Below are 9,362 nucleotides of genomic sequence, written 5' to 3'. Positions count from 1 at the left end.
GAAACGAAGCAGCGTCATTTGCGGGTCGCTGTTACAAAAAAAAAAAAAAAAATGAAGCGCTCCGTCTTCAGGCCACGAGTGGCCTACCGGGACCATCCGACCGCCGTGTCATCCTCAGGGTAGGATGCGGATAGGAGGGGCGTGGGGTCGGCACACCGCTCTCCCGGTCGTTAAGATGGTATTCTTGACCGAAGCCGCTACTATTCGGTCGAGTAGCTGCTCAATTGGCATCACGAGGCTGAGTGCACCCAGAAAAATGGCAACAGCGCATGGCGGCCTGGATGGTCACCCATCCAAGTGCCGACCACGCCCGACAGCGCTTAACTTCGGTGATCTCACGGGAACCGGTGTATCCACTGCGGCAAGGCCGTTGCCTGGTCGATGCTTAAGATTGAAAACTATTTCTATCCGAACCACTGCAGTGACAGCAGTCCCAAGTGAAGTATGTTCTTTGTTGTACTCTACATATGACATCGTTTTGTAAGATACAACGATGCAGCGGTGTTCCATCTTCGGCACGCTGTCTTCCTTTGTGTTCGAGTGAAATCTGCCGTGTCAGATAAATTAGCCTCGAAAACTTAGGTCCAAAAACTATCAAGAGCTGCATGAAACAGCAAGTGGTAGGACAATGTGGAGGACAAAATGCAACTGGAACCTGCCTTTTGACACAAGTATGTATGGCGATCTCTTGATGGATATTGCAACTTCACTCGGCCTTGTACACAACCTTTTATCATGACTCGTCTGCAAAAGGGGTTCGGTGGTGCACAGTTGCATTCGCGCCCTATATTGAGTAAATAGCCAGCCTAAGTACAGCAGTGAATGAATTCAAGTATTTGTCTAAATCACGATCGTTCACAAATGATTTACACCGACAACAGTTTAGAACGAAAAGGTTTTTATTTTACTAAATCATATTCACAAAACAAACTGATGGCCATGTGATACTATGTCGGCGGCTCTTAGACGCACCGACCTTACCGCACCGACCGACCACGATCAAAAGACCACGACCTTTGTCCACTATCCTCTGTCCTGTGTCCGGTCACGTGACACTACATTAGTCAAATATATTATTTCTAAACATGACCATCATGCATTTACAATGTTACAATATTAAAATATGTAAAACTAAATACGTTATATTATTTTGTAGACAATAATCAGATTATTTACATATTAAAGGGCACTCCACTTTTTGGAAGTTTCACCCCTCTTCTTTTGTTTAATCACGTCTTTGCCTAAAGGCTGTAGCATACAAATACTCATTTTGCTCTACATAGATCGAAAACTAACAGTACCTTCACAATAAAAGGCAATAACTTATTATGCAGAGGTTCTAAAACATCCTTACAACTTAATTTTTATATGAAACATGTTCTTTAATGACCAAAATATTATCCCTGCTACTATGCTTTAAATTTTGAGTCTTGAACTATTTTGAAGAGCTCTTATGTTTATGGAGTACTCCTATTTCAGTGATCAGATACCCAGGAAATCCAATGATTAGCAAGACAGGCACACTCTACATTATTAACATATGTACCAAGTTATGCACTGAGACATAGGCAATTATGTAACTATGTAATTCAATGTGAAACTGTTAAATGCTGCCTCCTCCCTTTATCAAGAAGGTGACTCCATAAATATTGACTTAGCTTGCTACACCCCAACTGTTCTTCCACAGTAAACATTATCACATCCAGCAAATTAGTTATACTATTACAGTATCCCTTGTAACCTTACCATATAATGGCTGCACCACTAGAGGAGGCGTAGAAACTCTCTGTGCATCCTTTACCTGTTCAAACATGCTATATCGTTAGAGGAATATCGACATATCGTAGAACACAATTCCGCCAGTGATATACACAATGTAATGACGTCACATGACAAGTAGGCCCGCAGCATTCCAATCGCTTGCAGCGAGGCCGTCCGCTACAGTCGGACGGCGTTCTTCCACCATTAAGGAACTCCGATATCTGATTAAACAAGCACAGGCATAAACGTTCCTGTATCAGGCGGAGCGGGCTGTGAGTTAAAGAAAGTATGCACTTCTAATCGATCGAGCGAACAGGGAGAACACTATTAACGTGGAAATTATAAGAACTTAAATGTGTGGAAAATTACTACGTATCGAAAGGGCTCTTTTGATGCTGGACAGTAATTCACTGGAAGAAGACGTTACTACCTGTAAACTGGATTACCGCTTCGTCGCGTTCGTCTCTTTTCCTCTTTTTTCACCGCCTTCTTCTTTACCATTATTGTGGCGATGACTCCGCGCGATGTAGCAGCCAGTTTCTTTCCTGATTTAATCTCTGGCGGAATAAACAAGGCGCCGACTTCGTCGCGTAGCCGGCGCCTTTCAGAACTAAGCCGCCTGCCTCGTGCCTCCGAGAGGAAAGAGACTGGAGGACGAAGGGAGCGCCTATCAAAAAATACAGGTAATTCATTGACTGTATTGTGGTATCGTGCTGAGTGAAACTAAAAAGTCTGAATAAACTCGAGTCGCTGGAATGCTGCTCTAGAAACCAAGGACGAATATCAGCGTCTTGTCGTCTAGTACGTTGCTACAGCTATATTAGAATGACTGATGGAACAATGGAGCAAGCGCAAGAAGAATTGCAGTCCTGCTTCTCTATTAACCACCTTTCGTATAATCTTCCCACCTCTACATCCCCCAACTCTCGCATTTCACTTTAAGACACTTATATCAGTTACAGCAAAAAAAAAAAAAAAAAAAAAAAAAAAAAAAAAAAAAAAAAAATATAGATATATATATATATATAATAAAAAAATAAAAAATAAAAAAACTGCAGTTCTATCAACGATTCATTGCGAAACACCTAAACGACACAATTTTGTTGTAAGTAAGATTAGCATTAACTCCAAATGGGTAAATTTTCGGTTAGGCCTGACCGTAATTGTTAAGTATTTCGGTTGCCTTTCACATACTACTGCCATGAGCCACTTTTATTGGTCTTCCCTCTTCGCGTCTCGGGGGACTATGCAAGTGTCATTAAGTGGATTTATTTAACAAGACCTAGGTGATTCATCCACTCGACTGTTTTTGGCGGCTTGTGGAAGCATCTTTCAGTGGTCACCGGCGACTTTCCTATTCGTATTTGCCGGTCGTTATGGCCGAGCGGTTCTAGGCGCTTCAGTCTGGAACCGCGCTGCTGCTACGGTCGCAGGTTCGGATCCTGCCTCGGACATGCATGTGTGTGATGTCCTTAGGTTAGTTAGGTTTAAGTAGTTCTAAGTCTAGGGGACTGACGACCGCAGATGTTAAGTCCCATAGTGCTTGGAGTCATTTGAACCATTTGAACCTATTCGTATTTAGATACAAGGGGAACAAAATGAAACGATCCGGAAAATGTTTGTAATTCTGATGAGGAACTGACGAAGGAAGTAGGTTACAATACACTTGTTCGCCCACTGCTTGAATACTGCTCACCAGTGTGGGATCCGTACCAGATAGGGTTGATAGAGAAGATCCAACGGAGAGCAGCGCGCTTCGTTACAGGATCATTTAGTAATCGCGAAAGCGTTACGGAGATGATAGATAAAGTCTAGTGGAAGACTTTGCAAGAGAGACGCTCAGTAGCTCGGTACGGGCTTTTGTTGAAGTTTCGAGAACATACCTTCACCATGGAGTCAAGCAGTATATTGCTCCCTCCTACGTATATCTGGCGAAGACACCATGAGGATAAAATCAGAGAGATTAGAGCCCACACAGAGGCATACCGACAGTCTTTCTTTCCACTAACAATACGAGACTGGAATAGAAGGGAGAACCGATAGAGGTACTCAAGGTACCCTCCGCCACACACCGTCAGGTGGCTTGCTGAGTATGGATATAGATGTAGACCATGCCCATCATAGAAAATGCTGGAAACAGACATTTCGATGCACCAGACGGTTGCTGTCCATGTCTGCACATGCACATCTCCCGCGTTCTCTGCCCCGAGTACTGCACTGTGCACTACTTTGAGTGAGTGGGAGGAAGAGACATGTTTAGTAGCCAGCTGAAAGCAGCAGAAAATGCTGCTCACGAAATAACAACGCCTGTCCGTTGTCGAGTGCTGTGTGATGCACAATTTATGAAAAACGTGAGTGGAACAGTTAACGTAAGAGTTTAAGACTGTAAACGTTTTGGCAAAACCTGCAGCAAAGCCTACACTGCAAAACTGAATACCAAAATGGCGCGAAACGGGCTCTGTAGCGAGTAAAAACAATAACTACCTGAAAAAGACTTCGAACAGTAGAAAACACTGCTAGAAACAAGGACAGCCTGGAACAAAGTCCGATGAAATTTCGGACGCTGTTTACCTGTCCAATCGGGTATTAAGAGATGGTTGTGTCGATGCATTATCAAAAAAGACCTGCATTTGTATCTTTATAAAAGTACTGCTGTGCATAAGGCTAAAGGGTGCAGGGAAAATTTCGCGTGTTGAGTAACGCCGGAGATTTTTGAGGTAAGTGGATGCCCAGTTTTTCATAATCCTGCGATGAGTACTGGTTCAGCCAGTCAGGGTATGTGAACACACAGAATATTCTCTATTGTGCATCAGAAAAGAGCACATACTCTCGAGATTTGTGTTTTATGGTGCCAGTATCTAACGTGATTCTTTCACCAAACTGTTAATGTTAACCATCGTGTCCAAACACCTATATGTGGGTGAAATGGCACAAGACGAAGAACTGTACGGATATTTTCAAGAAGATGGAGCAGCAGCAGACACCGTTTTGGCCACCTCGTCATGAGAGCATGAGGAGTTTCTTGAAGAAAGCACAATCAGCAGAGCCAGTGCCATCTCATGGCCACCTCGGTCACCTGATCTGTCTCCTTGAGACTTTTACCTGTGGTGCAAATTGCAGAGCCAAATATGTATTCAAATAAACCTCACACTCTGGAAACGGTGACCATTTTCGACATCTTCTAGACAGGAGACGATATCGTGCCAGTCTTACCGTAAATATTTAGCAGAACAGTTTCATTTTGCCTACTCCGTACTTTTTTTAAATTTCAATTTATTGGCTTTCAATTCGTACCTGGGCAGCCATCTCAATGCTGGAAAGACGATATGACAGTAAGCGTGAGCTGACTTTCGTGTCAGTAATGACGGTACGAATGTTAGGACAAGACAACACCCAGCCCCGAGAAAAATCTCCGTCTCGGGCGGGAATCGAACCCGGGGACCTTTGGTTAGCAATCTACCGTACTAACCCCGAAGCTACCAAGGCGGACCACCCTGCACTACAAGCCTGTACAGGGCTATTACAAATGATTGAAGCGATTTCATAAATTCACTGTAGCTCCATTCATTGACATATGGTCACGACACACTACAGATACGTAGAAAAACTCATAAAGTTTTGTTCCGCTGAAGCCGCACTTCAGGTTTCTGCCGCCAGAGCGCTCGAGAGCGCAGTGAGACAAAATGGCGATAGGAGCCGAGAAAGCGTATGTCGTGCTTGAAATGCGCTCACATCAGTCAGTCATAACAGTGCAACGACACTTCAGGACGAAGTTCAACAAAGATCCACCAACTGCTAACTCCATTCGGCGATGGTATGCGCAGTTTAAAGCTTCTGGATGCCTCTGTAAGGGGAAATCAACGGGGCGGCCTGCAGTGAGCGAAGAAACGGTTGAACGCGTGCGTGGAAGTTTCACGCGTTGCCCGCGGAAGTCTACGAATAAAGCAAGCAGGGAGCTAAACGTACCACAGCCGACGGTTTGGAAAATCTTACGGAAAAGGTTTAAAGCAGAAGCCGTTTACAATTGCTACAAGCCCTGACACCCGATGACAAAGTCAAACGCTTTGAATTTTCGGCGCGGTTGCAGCAGCTCACGGAAGAGGATGCGTTCAGTGCGAAACTTGTTTTCAGTGATGAAGCAACATTTGTTCTTAATGGTGAAGTGAACAGACACACGCATTCGTGCAGCAAATTCGCAATTCACCAAAAGTTAACGTGTTTTGTGCAATCTCACAGTTTAAAGTTTACGGCCCCTTTTTCTTCTGCGAAAAAAACGTTACAGGACACGTGTATCTGGACATGCTGGAAAATTGGCTCATGCCACAACTGGAGACCGACAGCGCCGACTTCATCTTTCAACAGGATGGTGCTCCACCGCACTTCCATCATGATGTTCGTCATTTCTTAAACAGGAGATTGGAAAACCGATGGATCGGTCGTGGTGGAGATCATGATCAGCAATTCATGTCATGGCCTCCACGCTCTCCCGACTTAACCCCATGCAATTTCTTTCTGTGGGGTTATGTGAAAGATTCAGTGTTTAAACCTCCTCTACCAAGAAACGTGCCAGAACTGCGAGCTCGCATCAACGATGTTTTCTAACTCATTGATGGGGACATGCTGCGCCGAGTGTGGGAGGAACTTGATTATCGGCTTGATGTCTGCCGAATCACTAAAGGGACACATATCGAACATTTGTGAATGCCTAAAAAAACTTTTTGAGTTTTTGTATGTGTATGCAAAGCATTGTGAAAATATCTCAAATAATAAAGTTATTGTAGAGCTGCGAAATCGCTTCAGTCATTTGTAGTAACCCTGTAGCTTTGGCCTCCTCCCGCGGTAACACCGACAGAAATAGGAAACGCAACGCCACGAAGACACTTACCGAGCGCTACCCAACTATATTCCATGTCTATGAGACATGGTGATTAAAATTTTATTATTATGCGAGCTTCCACAATGAAATTTTCACTCTCCAGCGGACAGTGCGTTGGTGTGGAACTACCTGGCAGATTAAAATTGTGTGCCGGATCGACACTCGAACTCGGGACATTTGACTTTTGCGGGCAACTGTTCTACCCCTACTGAACTATTCACAGCTTTACTTCCGCCAGTACATCATCCATTTTCACAGAAACTGCGAAAAGCACTTGCCCGTGAAAGGCAAAGGTCCCAGGTTTGAAGTGCATAAAAAAAACTTTACCTACAGATGAAGACGATTGTAAGTACACGATGTTACTGGGTGTGTCAACGTTGCAGCTTGTCAACACATTTCGACCACTAAGAAAGGTCGAATCATAGGCATAAACGACACTGGAGCAACAAACTGGGAGATCACAAACACAGCTGGCCACAGAACAATGACTGCGGGAACAGTATTTCACGAAGGTTGTGTATGGGTTCCTCCAAAATGATTACACCACAGGACGATCGTGAAGTTTGCAAGGTCGGAGAAGAAGTACTGGCCGAAGTGAAGCTGTGATAGCAGGTCCTGAATCGTGCATGGATAGGTCAGTCGGTAGAGCACCTGCCCGCGAAGGGCAAAGATCTCAGTTTCGGGTACCCTTCCGCCATATAGTTTCAATTTGCCAGGATGTCACAGGTTGGGTGATTGTTCGACAGCCTCTGCAGAATAGACAGATGGCTACAGCTGAAATTCGGGCAGACAGATGGCTACAGCTAAAATTCGGGCAGAGGTTACAAGCAGAATGTCAACACCCAACGTCAGGATCAGATTACAGCAAGTTAGATTGAAATCTGGAAGTGTCGTGTCTCGTTTACCTCTGACACTGAACCATGGCAACAGACTTGCATGGTGTCGAGCCACAGTGAACCGGGACACTGAATGGCATTCTCTGCTGTGCAGCGATCAGTCTCGCTTCTGTCTGTGGCGGTCAAACGACCAGGTGGAAAGTCACCGGAAATAGTGACTCACGAAGCCCAGAGGTCTGCAACTCCTGGAATTACGGCGTGGGTAGCAACGGGATGTGAAAAAAAAAAAAGCTGCAACTGTTGAAGGGAGGCTCAGTACTCGTCAGCATGTGGAAAGAATAGTAAACCCAGTTCTCACACGCTTCACGATCAGGGTACGAAAAAGCATATTCCAGCAAGATATCGCAAGACGTCACAGTCCAGTTTACGCTACAAACGCCTTGAGTAACACAAAAATCCTTGCTTGACCTGGTCAGTCCCCTTATTTCTCACCTTAAGAATGTTTCCGAGATGCGAGGGACGACATATGGATCCACCCCAGTCTCGAGACAGCAATCTTCATGAATTTACATGTGTTTTTCATTCATGACGTGAAATTCCTCAATATTACGATCGGAGGCTGTTTGCTACCATGAGATAACGGACACATGTCCATGCTGGTCATACCCCACACTGAAGTTGATGATGGGCATCAGTTCCTAATGGCATGAAAGTTTAATCGTTGAACATCCGTTATGCTATGATCTCCCTGAAGTTGAATAACTATGGGACTGGTGGTTTACGGTGTAGTACTTTCCACTTCCGTCGGGGTGTTGAGTTCATTTCGGAACCTCTCTCCTTCAAGATACGCACCCATTGTGGGCTGTGTTGGTGTCCCGGTGGTAGCGGGGCGTGTGTGGCGGAGTCAGGTCGGGAGCGGCTGCTGTACAGTGCGTCGCGTCGCGGCGTCAGCCGTTTAAGCGGGACGCGCTGACTCAACGCCACTTGTCGCGTCCCACGCTCTATTTGTTGAGCCAGTGTCTGGGCGCCCCATTCCGTGGAAGCCGGAATTTTTACCGCGTGCTCTCACTTCGTCACCGCTCGCTTTGCGGAACAATTTCTTCATTTACAGTTTCTTTACATCGCTAAATCTCAGGCCACATCAACTACGTTTATATACACCCCATGCCACTTAGTGTTCTGGGGCATGGACTACTTCTGCTACAATTTCCAACCTCTTTCCCGTTCTGTTTGTGAAATGAGAGTGGGAAATGAAACGCATCTAACCTCTACAGGACACGTAATGGCTCTTTGTCCCAGATGGGTACTAACAGTGACTTAAAACTTCCAGAACACATTTCCACAGGATGTGAAACGCAAACTTGTGCAGACACTCAGTCGAATTCCAGGCGGGCTTGTTGGTTTGGTGGTAAAGAGCGTGCCTAGAAACCGAGAGTTCGCGGAATCGGCTCCCAGTCAGATCACGTGAGTTTTCAGTCTGGCTTTAATCTAGCGTTAACGTTTCAACGATGTGAGGAGCTGCCAACAACGACACGTGTTTCGATTTCCACGCTAAACTGTAGGACTCCTTTCTTCCGCTGGTAACTGGTCTAGATTAGGGACACGCAAGCAGCCGAAGTGGCGTCGATTGGAAGACTTGTACCCATCATTTGAGCCGCATGAAATTACCCTCGTTCCATTGAACTTCCACTACTACGATGTATTCCTGCACAACACCTGTAGCGAGACCATTAGACGACTAGAATGCTTGTGCGAGACATTCGCAACATCTGTTTACAGGGCGTTCAAATGGTTCAAATGGCTCTGAGCACTATGCGACCTCTGAGGTCATCAGTCGCCTAGAAGTTAGAACTGATTAAACCTAACTAACCTAAGGACATCACACACAT

General features: G+C 45.2%; 1 pseudogene; it reads right to left on the bottom strand.

Moving 5' to 3' along the window:
- Positions 1–257: 257 nt before the first annotated feature.
- Positions 258–375, bottom strand: LOC126427029 (5S ribosomal RNA; annotated as a pseudogene).
- Positions 376–9,362: the final 8,987 nt, after the last annotated feature.

The sequence above is a fragment of the Schistocerca serialis genome, chromosome 1 (assembly GCF_023864345.2).
Source record: "Schistocerca serialis cubense isolate TAMUIC-IGC-003099 chromosome 1, iqSchSeri2.2, whole genome shotgun sequence".
NCBI classification, from domain to species: Eukaryota; Metazoa; Arthropoda; class Insecta; order Orthoptera; family Acrididae; genus Schistocerca; species Schistocerca serialis.
The sequence above is the reverse complement of the archived record's forward strand: the minus strand, read 5'-3'. Positions and strand labels throughout refer to the sequence as shown.